The sequence below is a fragment of the Bufo bufo genome, unplaced genomic scaffold (genome assembly GCF_905171765.1).
Source record: "Bufo bufo unplaced genomic scaffold, aBufBuf1.1, whole genome shotgun sequence".
NCBI lineage: Eukaryota > Metazoa > Chordata > Amphibia > Anura > Bufonidae > Bufo > Bufo bufo.
The window spans coordinates 1-11614 of NW_024400993.1; the positions used below are offsets into that span (position 1 = coordinate 1).

Sequence of the window (11614 nt, forward strand, 5' to 3'; positions counted from 1 at the left end):
AGTTAAACTAAGACAAAAGTGAGATTTTCTTTTTAAGACCCCAAATAGAAAACCAAGGCCTCGAGACTTAGGGATGTATTACATTAAATAATTTAGCAGACGATTGTTGGGAAGGAAGCGTTCCTTCCCGGTAATCGCTTGCTCTTTAGTGAAGGAGACTGCTGCCATTACATGTAGCAATCTCCTCTGCTGTATAAGGGGGAAATGATCGTTATGCCATTGCTCTACGTCATACTGACTTATTGTTTGCAAGCAGCAGATCATGATTAGACAGCACAATTTGCCACTGGCAAATGATAAATGGGGATCTAATAACTATGTATAAATATATCAGGGGTCAGTATAGAGATCTCTCCCATCATCTATTTATCCCCAAGACTGTGACAATTAGACATCTTCTGCGTCTGGAAGAAAGAAGGTTTGTACTCAAACATAGAAGAGGATTCTTTACGGTAAGAGTAGTGAGACTATGGAACTCTGTCTGAGGAGTTGGTGATGGTGAATTCACTAAAAGAGTTCAAGAGGAGCCTGGATGTATTTATGAAGTGTAATAATATTATAGGCTATAGTTACAAAAGATGGGTAGTTGATCCAGGGAGTTATTCTGATTGGAGTCGGGAAGGAATTTTTTCCCCTAAAGTGAGGAAAATTGGATTCTACCTCACATGTTTTTTTTTTTTTTTGCCTTCCTCTGAATCAACTTGCAAGATAACAGGCTGAACTGGATGGACATATGTCTTTTTTCAGCCTTATAAACTGTGTTACTTTGTTACTATTTTACTATCTATCTAGCTAACAACGCAAAGTCCATTCAAAAGTGCATCAAACATCATTTTGTTGCTCCAGTCAAAAATAGTCCAATTAATGGGAAAAATAAATTGAACATTGCAAAAACTTTAGAACTTTAGTGTAAAAATATCACAGTAGAGGTCACGAAGAGCTCAGGTATACATTTAAGTCTATTCTTTGGGTGCATTCATGTATTTTCAGAAATAGCTGGCTAAAAGTCAATAGCTGGCTAAAAGTCAATGTTCAGCACACGGGGTTGTAAGGATGGCCAAGCGGTCTAAGCCGCTGCATTCAGGTCGCAGTCTCCTCTGGAGGTGTGGATTCGAATCCCACTTCTGACAGCAGGATGTTTAAAAGCTTGACAATGTAGGAAGCTAAATATGCCAGATTACAGAGATTCTCTCAAAGAGGCTTTTTTTCTTCCAAAGATCATCACCTGTAATAACAAAGGGTTTCTAAAATTGCAATAAGTCGTAGAATCCATATAGTGTGCTGACACTGTCTAAAATCCTGGTAATTACAGTGCAATGCCTAGCCTTTCTGGTAAATTACCTTAGCTGGCAAGACTCGCAAAATTCCAAACTCCTGAACGTATCCTAAAAGTTCCAGGAGGAGGTTGTCGTTAGCACTGGTGAAATGTCACGGGAGCAAGGATTTTTTCTGGACTGACTATCAGTAATCTCTAGTGAAACCTTCCAGTCAGATTCTACCCAGCAAGACTTGCTGCACAAGGCGCACATATATGCAGGAATTCTCTTCAATTCCACGGGCCAGTATAGAGGTTTTTCTATCTTCTGCTGCTTATATCACATGTACCTGTGGCTATATAGCCTGTCTCAGCTCACCGTGCAATACCGTTCAAGGCTTTTTGTCAACTGTTTCTGTTTTCCTTTGCAGTACCCCCCAGAAAAGTCCATGACTCTGTGAGGGAGGTAACTGCGACGACGACAGTTTCGTTTTAATCTGTGCACCATTTTAGTTCTAAGAGAAATCCAACAGAAGCCCAGAGAGTCCTCCATCCTGTCCCTAATGCCTAGCTCCTTCTCTAGTGTACTCCTAGTCAGTAGAGAGAGGGGGGAAAAACCCACAAAATAGATGAAAATCTGCAAGGCATTCTGCCCTACTCTGCCTATGTTGACAGTTATGGAGAAACCATGCTCTGCTTTTTGGTGTTGGAACACTTGGAGGTTTCCTTCTGAAGCAAAGAGTGACATTTCTACCCTATTGGCATCAGATCAGAGTCAGACTCTGGAAATGTCATTTCTAGGGGCCTGCAGCGCCTTGGAGATTGCTATCTGGGTATGACCAGTCATAAATCAGCCTTTCGACCTACTCGCGTAAAATCATCAATATAGTTTAGCTGGGACATATTTATCTGCTGACATCCGCAGTCATCCCTGATCTATAGCTATTACTTGTTGTTATGAAGAGACAAAGTGCAATTTGAAGGGACCACTGTTGACCCACCAGAAGAACAAATTGTACCTGGTTGCTCAGGAGAAGATGAAATTCAGGTTCAAAAAGTATAGTAAAAGATTTCTCTGAAATTCAGAAATCTTCTGAATTTTTTAGTCCCACTGTATCATTTTGTCCTTTCCTTACTACTGCCTGATGTGAAAAGCCTTTCTTTAAACCTTTTTCAAGAACATCAGCACTTTTGTGAACTAGAAATTGCAAATACCTAATGCGGATTTGGTAAGAACACAAGAATTTGAATAATTACATCCATTCATGAAATATTTTCAGAAATAGCCGGCTAAAAGTCAATTTCTATCTGGCGAAACCCGGGATCGAACCAGGGACCTTTAGATCTTCAGTCTAACGCTCTCCCAACTGAGCTATTTCGGCCAGCTCCTCCAGCACTAGTCAGGCCTGGAAAGAGCTATTACAACAATGTTAAATGCCCATGCTATGCTTTTCACCCTGATGCCAACTTCTAGTAATGATATGATGGGAATGGGTTTTCATTTGGGAACTGTTCCCACTTACATTTAAAAACTGCTATGTTCCCCTTCCGGAGATGCACATGCTAAGCACACGGGGTTGTCAGGATGGCCGAGCGGTCTAAGGCGCTGCGTTCAGGTCGCAGTCTCCTCTGGAGGCGTGGGTTCGAATCCCACTTCTGACAGCAGTTAATGTGTTTTTTCTTTCTAGGATGTTTTAAAGCTTGACAATGTAGGAAGCCAAATTTGGATTACAGAGATTCTCTCAAAGAGGCTTCTTTTCTTCCAAAGATCATCAAACCTGTGATAACAAAGGGTTTCTAAAATTGCAACAAGTCGAAGAATCCATACAGTGTGCGGACACTGTCTAAAATCCTGGTCATTACAGTGCAATGCCTAGCCTTTCTGGTAAATTACCTTAGCTGGCAAGACTCACAAAATTCCAAACTCCTGAACGTATCCTAAAAGTTCCAGGAGAAGGTTGTCGTTAGCACTGGTGAAATGTCACGGGAGCAAGGATTTTTCTGGATTGACTGTCAGTAATCTCTAGTGAAACCCTCCAGTCAGATTCTCTGTCAGTGTTGACAGTTATGGAGAAACCATGCTCTGCTTTTTGGTGTTGGAACACTTGGAGGTTTCCTTCTGAAGCAAAGAGTGACATTTCTACCCTATTGGCATCAGATCAGAGTCAGACTCTGGAAATGTCATTTCTAGGGGCCTGCAGCGCCTTGGAGATTGCTATCTGGGTATGACCAGTCATAAATCAGCCTTTCGACCTACTCGCGTAAAATCATCAATATAGTTTAGCTGGGACATATTTATCTGCTGACATCCGCAGTCATCCCTGATCTATAGCTATTACTTGTTGTTATGAAGAGACAAAGTGCCATTTGAAGGGACCACTGTTGACCCACCAGAAGAACAAATTGTACCTGGTTGCTCAGGAGAAGATGAAATTCAGGTTCAAAAAGTATAGTAAAAGATTTCTCTGAAATTCAGAAATCTTCTGAAATTTTTAGTCCCACTGTATCATTTTGTCCTTTCCTTACTACTGCCTGATGTGAAAAGCCTTTCTTTAAACCTTTTTCAAGAACATCAGCACTTTTGTGAACTAGAAATTGCAAATACCTAATGGGGATTTGGTAAGAACACAAGAATTTGAATAATTACATCCATTCATGAAATATTTTCAGAAATAGCCGGCTAAAAGTCAATTTCTATCTGCCAAAACCCGGGATCGAACCAGGGACCTTTAGATCTTCAGTCTAACGCTCTCCCAACTGAGCTATTTTGGCCAGTTCCTCCAGCACTAGACAGGCCTGTAAAGAGCTATTACAACAATGTTAAATGCCCATGCTATGCTTTTCACCCTGATGCCAACTTATAGTAATGATATGATGGGAATGGGTTTTCATTTGGGAACTGTTCCCACTTACATTTAAAAACTGCTATGTTCCGCTTCCGGAGAGGAACATGCTAAGCACACAGGGTTGTCAGGATGGCCGAGCGGTCTAAGGCGCTGCGTTAAGGTCGCAGTCTCCTCTGGAGCCGTGGGTTCGAATCCCACTTCTGACAGCAGTCATTATGTTGCTTTAGCTTTTTTTCTTTATAGGATGTTTTAAAGCTTGACAATGTAGGATGCCAAATTTGGATTACAGAGATTCTCTCAAAGAGGCTTCTTTTCTTCCAAAGATCATCAAACCATTGATAACAAAAGGTTTCTAAAATTGCAACAAGTCGAAGAATCCTTACAGCGTGCTGACACTGTTTAATATCCTGGTCATTACAGTGCAATGCCTAGCCTTTCTGGTAAATTACCTTAGCTGGCAAAATTCCAAACTCCTGAACGTATCCTAAAAGTTCCAGGAGGAGGTTGTCGTTAGCACTGGTGAAATGTCACGGGAGCAAGGATTTTTCTGGATTGACTATCAGTAATCTCTACTGAAACCTTCCAGTCAGATTCTCCCCAGCAAGACTTGCTGCACAAGGCGCACATATATGCAGGAATTCTCTTCAATTCCACGGGCCAGTATAGAGGTTTTTCTATCTTCTGCTGCTCTTATCACATGTACCTGTGGCTATATAGCCTGTCTCAGCTCACCGTGCAATACCGTTTAAGGCTTTTTGTCAACTGTTTCTGTTTTCCTTTGCAGTACCCCCCAGAAAAGTCCATGACTCTGTGAGGGAGGTAACTGCGACGACGACAGTTTCGTTGTAATCTGCGCACCATTTTAGTCCTAAGAAAAATCCAACAGAAGCCCAGAGAGTCCTCCATCCTGTCTCTAATGCCTAGCTCCTTCTCTAGTGTACTCCTAGTCTGTAGAGAGAGGGGGGAAAAACCCACAAAATAGATGAAAATCTGCAAAGCATTCTGCCCTAATCTGCCTATGTTGACAGTTATGGAGAAACCATGCTCTGCTTTTTGGTGTTGGAACACTTGGAGGTTTCCTTCTGAAGCAAAGAGGGACATTTCTACCCTATTGGCATCAGATCAGAGTCAGACTCTGGAAATGTCATTTCTAGGGGCCTGCAGCGCCTTGGAGATTGCTATCTGGGTATGACCAGTCATAAATCAGCCTTTCGACCTGCTCGCGTAAAATCATCAATATAGTTTAGCTGGGACATATTTATCTGCTGACATCCGCAGTCATCCCTGATCTATAGCTATTACTTGTTGTTATGAAGAGACAAAGTGCCATTTGAAGGGACCACTGTTGAACCACCAGAAGAACAAATTGTACCTGGTTGCTCAGGAGAAGATGAAATTCAGGTTCAAAAAGTATAGTAAAAGATTTCTCTGAAATTCAGAAATCTTCTGAATTTTTTAGTCCAACTGTATCATTTTGTCCTTTCCTTACTACTGCCTGATGTGAAAAGCCTTTCTTTAAACCTTTTTCAAGAACATCAGCACTTTTGTGAACTAGAAATTGCAAATACCTAATGGGGATTTGGTAAAAACACAAGAATTTGAATAATTACATCCATTCATGAAATATTTTCAGAAATAACCGGCTAAAAGTCAATTTCTATCTGCCAAAACGCGGGATCGAACCAGGGACCTTTAGATCTTCAGTCTAACGCTCTCCCAACTGAGCTATTTTGGCCAGTTCCTCCAGCACTAGACAGGCCTGTAAAGAGCTATTACAACAATGTTAAATGCCCATGCTATGCTTTTCACCCTGATGCCAACTTATAGTAATGATATGATGGGAATGGGTTTTCATTTGGGAACTGTTCCAGGAGGAGGTTGTCGTTAGCACTGGTGAAATGTCACGGGAGCAAGGATTTTTCTGGATTGACTATCAGTAATCTCTACTGAAACCTTCCAGTCAGATTCTCCCCAGCAAGACTTGCTGCACAAGGCGCACATATATGCAGGAATTCTCTTCAATTCCACGGGCCAGTATAGAGGTTTTTCTATCTTCTGCTGCTCTTATCACATGTACCTGTGGCTATATAGCCTGTCTCAGCTCACCGTGCAATACCGTTTAAGGCTTTTTGTCAACTGTTTCTGTTTTCCTTTGCAGTACCCCCCAGAAAAGTCCATGACTCTGTGAGGGAGGTAACTGCGACGACGACAGTTTCGTTGTAATCTGCGCACCATTTTAGTCCTAAGAAAAATCCAACAGAAGCCCAGAGAGTCCTCCATCCTGTCTCTAATGCCTAGCTCCTTCTCTAGTGTACTCCTAGTCTGTAGAGAGAGGGGGGAAAAACCCACAAAATAGATGAAAATCTGCAAAGCATTCTGCCCTAATCTGCCTATGTTGACAGTTATGGAGAAACCATGCTCTGCTTTTTGGTGTTGGAACACTTGGAGGTTTCCTTCTGAAGCAAAGAGTGACATTTCTACCCTATTGGCATCAGATCAGAGTCAGACTCTGGAAATGTCATTTCTAGGGGCCTGCAGCGCCTTGGAGATTGCTATCTGGGTATGACCAGTCATAAATCAGCCTTTCGACCTGCTCGCGTAAAATCATCAATATAGTTTAGCTGGGACATATTTATCTGCTGACATCCGCAGTCATCCCTGATCTATAGCTATTACTTGTTGTTATGAAGAGACAAAGTGCCATTTGAAGGGACCACTGTTGACCCACCAGAAGAACAAATTGTACCTGGTTGCTCAGGAGAAGATGAAATTCAGGTTCAAAAAGTATAGTAAAAGATTTCTTGAAATTCAGAAATCTTCAGAATTTTTTAGTCCCACTGAATCATTTTGTCCTTTCCTTACTACTGCCTGATGTGAAAAGCCTTTCTTTAAACCTTTTTCAAGAACATCAGCACTTTTGTGAACTAGAAATTGCAAATACCTAATGCGGATTTAGTAAGAACACAAGAATTTGAATAATTACATCCATTCATGAAATATTTTCAGAAATAGCCGGCTAAAAGTCAATTTCTATCTGCCGAAACCTGGGATCGAACCAGGGACCTTTAGATCTTCAGTCTAACGCTCTCCCAACTGAGCTATTTCGGCCAGCTCCTCCAGCACTAGACAGGCCTGGAAAGAGCTATTACAACAATGTTAAATGCCCATGCTATGCTTTTCACCCTGATGCCAACTTCTAGTAATGATATGATGGGAATGGGTTTTCATTTGGGAACTGTTCCCACTTACATTTGAAAACTGCTATGTTCCGCTTCCGGAGAGACACATGCTAAGCACATGGGGTTGTCAGGATGGCCGAGCAGTCTAAGGCGCTGCGTTCAGGTCACAGTCTCCTCTGGAGGCGTGGGTTCGAATCCCACTTCTGACAGCAGTCATTGTGTTGCTTTAGCTTTTTTTCTTTCTAGGATGTTTTAAAGCTTGACAATGTAGGAAGCCAAATTTGGATTACAGAGATTCTCTCAAAGAGGCTTATTTTCTTCCAAAGATCATCAAACCTGTGATAACAAAGGGTTTCTAAAATTGCAACAAGTCGAAGAATCCATACAGTGTGCTGACACTGTCTAAAATCCTGGTCATTACAGTGCAATGCCTAGCCTTTCTGGTAAATTACCTTAGCTGGCAAGACTCGCAAAATTCCAAACTCCTGAACGTATCCTAAAAGTTCCAGGAGGAGGTTGTCGTTAGCACTGGTGAAATGTCACGGGAGCAAGGATTTTTCTGGATTGACTGTCAGTAATCTCTAGTGAAACCCTCCAGTCAGATTCTCAGTCAGTGTTGACAGTTATGGAGAAACCATGCTCTGCTTTTTGGTGTTGGAACACTTGGAGGTTTCCTTCTGAAGCAAAGAGTGACATTTCTACCCTATTGGCATCGGATCAGAGCCAGACTCTGGAAATGTCATTTCTAGGGGCCTGCAGCGCCTTGGAGATTGCTATCTGGGTATGACCAGTCATAAATCAGCCTTTCGACCTACTCGCGTAAAATCATCAATATAGTTTAGCTGGGACATATTTATCTGCTGACATCCGCAGTCATCCCTGATCTATAGCTATTACTTGTTGTTATGAAGAGACAAAGTGCCATTTGAAGGGACCACTGTTGACCCACCAGAAGAACAAATTGTACCTGGTTGCTCAGGAGAAGATGAAATTCAGGTTCAAAAAGTATAGTAAAAGATTTCTCTGAAATTCAGAAATCTTCTGAATTTTTTAGTCCCACTGTATCATTTTGTCCTTTCCTTACTACTGCCTGATGTGAAAAGCCGCTGGAACTGTTGGACGGGTGCACCTGTTAGGTGCATGCTCATTCACGTTTTCTCTTTGAAAACAACATAATCTGCCCTTCTCTTTGCCAGCGGGAGGAGTGAGGGACTCCTACCCAGGCCCCTGGAACTTCTGGTGGGATGAGACCACCCAGTTCACCCCTAGGCCTATCTACCTTCTCCCATGAGATGTGGGAGACAGGGATCCCTCCATGGCATGACACACCACCTATGTCGCCGGGGATAGGGGACCCCAACATGGCCAGCCGCTGGAACTGCTGGACGGGTGCACCTGTTAGGTGCCTGCTCATTCACGTTTTCTCTTTGAAAACAACATTATCTGCCCTTCTCTTTGCCAGCGGGAGGAGTGAGGGACTCCTACCCAGGCCCCTGGAACTTCTGGTGGGATGAGACCACCCAGTTCACCCCAGGGCCTATCTACCTTCTCCCATGAGGTGTGGGAGACAGGGATCCCTCCATGGCATGACACACCACCTATGTCGCCGGGGATAGGGGACCCCAACATGGCCAGCCGCTGGAACTGCTGGACGGGTGCACCTGTTAGGTGCATGCTCATTCACGTTTTCTCTTTGAAAACAACATAATCTGCCCTTCTCTTTGCCAGCGGGAGGAGTGAGGGACTCCTACCCAGGCCCCTGGAACTTCTGATGGGATGAGACCACCCAGTTCACCCCTAGGCCTATCTACCTTCTCCCATGAGGTGTGGGAGACAGGGATCCCTCCATGGCATGACACACCACCTATGTCGCCGGGGATAGGGGACCCCAACATGGCCAGCCGCTGGAACTGCTGGACGGGTGCACCTGTTAGGTGCCTGCTCATTCACGTTTTCTCTTTGAAAACAACATTATCTGCCCTTCTCTTTGCCAGCGGGAGGAGTGAGGGACTCCTACCCAGGCCCCTGGAACTTCTGGTGGGATGAGACCACCCAGTTCACCCCAGGGCCTATCTACCTTCTCCCATGAGGTGTGGGAGACAGGGATCCCTCCATGGCATGACACACCACCTATGTCGCCGGGGATAGGGGACCCCAACATGGCCAGCCGCTGGAACTGCTGGACGGGTGCACCTGTTAGGTGCATGCTCATTCACGTTTTCTCTTTGAAAACAACATAATCTGCCCTTCTCTTTGCCAGCGGGAGGAGTGAGGGACTCCTACCCAGGCCCCTGGAACTTCTGGTGGGATGAGACCACCCAGTTCACCCCAGGGCCTATCTACCTTCTCCCATGAGGTGTGGGAGACAGGGATCCCTCCATGGCATGACACACCACCTATGTCGCCGGGGATAGGGGACCCCAACATGGCCAGCCGCTGGAACTGCTGGACGGGTGCACCTGTTAGGTGCATGCTCATTCACGTTTTCTCTTTGAAAACAACATAATCTGCCCTTCTCTTTGCCAGCGGGAGGAGTGAGGGACTCCTACCCAGGCCCCTGGAACTTCTGGTGGGATGAGACCACCCAGTTCACCCCAGGGCCTATCTACCTTCTCCCATGAGGTGTGGGAGACATGGATCCCTCCATGGCATGACACACCACCTATGTCGCCGGGGATAGGGGACCCCAACATGGCCAGCCGCTGGAACTGCTGGACGGGTGCACCTGTTAGGTGCATGCTCATTCACGTTTTCTCTTTGAAAACAACATAATCTGCCCTTCTCTTTGCCAGCGGGAGGAGTGAGGGACTCCTACCCAGGCCCCTGGAACTTCTGGTGGGATGAGACCACCTAGTTCACCCCAGGGCCTATCTACCTTCTCCCATGAGGTGTGGGAGACAGGGATCCCTCCATGGCATGACACACCACCTATGTCGCCGGGGATAGGGGACCCCAACATGGCCAGCCGGTGGAACTGCTGGACGGGTGCACCTGTTAGGTGCATGCTTATTCACGTTTTCTCTTTGAAAACAACATAATCTGCCCTTCTCTTTGCCAGCGGGAGGAGTAAGGGACTCCTACCCAGGCCCCTGGAACTTCTGGTGGGATGAGACCACCCAGTTCACCCCAGGGCCTATCTACCTTCTCCCATGAGGTGTGGGAGACATGGATCCCTCCATGGCATGACACACCACCTATGTCGCCGGGGATAGGGGACCCCAACATGGCCAGCCGCTGGAACTGCTGGACGGGTGCACCTGTTAGGTGCATGCTCATTCACGTTTTCTCTTTGAAAACAACATAATCTGCCCTTCTCTTTGCCAGCGGGAGGAGTGAGGAGTTTACAAGTACCAGCAGCACTGAAGTAGGTAGGCAAGAGAGGGAAACGGTGCGGCAGGTCTCCAGGGAGCCCATTGGCAGGGGCTCTACTGTCGAGAGGAGCAGGCAGCAACAGCAGCAGCATGCTCCGCCTGTGCACACTGAGGCCCAACAGGCGCAAGCCAGCACCATGCCATCGGACAGGAGGTTGGTGCGGAAGTCGCCTGTTTGGGCTTTCTTCACCCTGGCAACAGATGATGTTACTGTTGCTGTTTGTAACCTCTGCCATGCCAGGGTGAGGAGAGGGAGGTTAGTTTCTCGGCTGGGTACCACAGCCCTGAACCAGCACATGCGATTGAACCACTGGCGGGAGTGGGAACACAGTAAGAGTGGTAGTAGCAGCAACGCCAGTGTGCAGGGGACAGCAGCTCCTGCCACTGTACAGCAGCTCCCCCTCTATATTGCCACTACTGTTTCCCACCCACCAGCTCCCTCTAGTAGAGGTATTGGTACCGGCAGCCATCCCTCTGCAACCAGTGCACCCTCCTCTATCTCCTCTGCCGTCCGGCGCCAGCCAACAATTGCTGATGCTTTTGAACGTACCGTGCCCTACGCCCCAGGGGATCGACTTGTGCGTTCACTCAATGGGCTCCTGGCAAGGGTTATTGCCCAACATCTGCTTCCGTACAATCTGGTTGACAGCAACCCATTTAGGCAGATGTTGGAGCAGGCCCAACCCAAATGGCGTGTCCCCAGCCGCCATTACTTTGCCAGGACTGGTGTCCCTGCCCTGCACCAGCACCTTGTGCAGAATGTATGCCTGTCGCTGGATCATGCTGTCAGCGACAGGGTGCATCTCACAATGGATGCTTGGACCAGCAGGCATGGGCAGGGTCGCTACCTAAGTTTCACAGCCCATTGGGTTTCCCTCCGAGGCGCCGGGTAGGGAACGGCGGCATCTGAGTTTGTGGTGCCGCCCCGGGGTGTCCATGGGAGAACTGCTCCTCTCCCGCAAG

General features: G+C 46.0%; 7 non-coding genes across 7 annotated transcripts; 3 read left to right on the forward strand and 4 right to left on the reverse strand.

The window, feature by feature from the left end:
- Positions 1–2564: 2564 nt before the first annotated feature.
- TRNAF-GAA lies at positions 2565–2638 on the reverse strand. Its single transcript has one exon. It is a non-coding gene; the product is annotated as a tRNA-Phe (tRNA).
- Positions 2639–2834: 196 nt separating this feature from the next.
- On the forward strand, positions 2835–2917 carry TRNAL-CAG. Its single transcript has one exon. It is a non-coding gene; the product is annotated as a tRNA-Leu (tRNA).
- A 1037-nt stretch (positions 2918–3954) lies between these two features.
- On the reverse strand, positions 3955–4027 carry TRNAF-GAA. The gene has a single exon. It is a non-coding gene; the product is annotated as a tRNA-Phe (tRNA).
- Positions 4028–4224: 197 nt separating this feature from the next.
- TRNAL-AAG lies at positions 4225–4307 on the forward strand. Its single transcript has one exon. It is a non-coding gene; the product is annotated as a tRNA-Leu (tRNA).
- A 1456-nt stretch (positions 4308–5763) lies between these two features.
- Positions 5764–5836, reverse strand: TRNAF-GAA. Its single transcript has one exon. It is a non-coding gene; the product is annotated as a tRNA-Phe (tRNA).
- Positions 5837–7136: 1300 nt separating this feature from the next.
- Positions 7137–7209, reverse strand: TRNAF-GAA. Its single transcript has one exon. It is a non-coding gene; the product is annotated as a tRNA-Phe (tRNA).
- A 197-nt stretch (positions 7210–7406) lies between these two features.
- TRNAL-CAG lies at positions 7407–7489 on the forward strand. The gene has a single exon. It is a non-coding gene; the product is annotated as a tRNA-Leu (tRNA).
- Positions 7490–11614: the final 4125 nt, after the last annotated feature.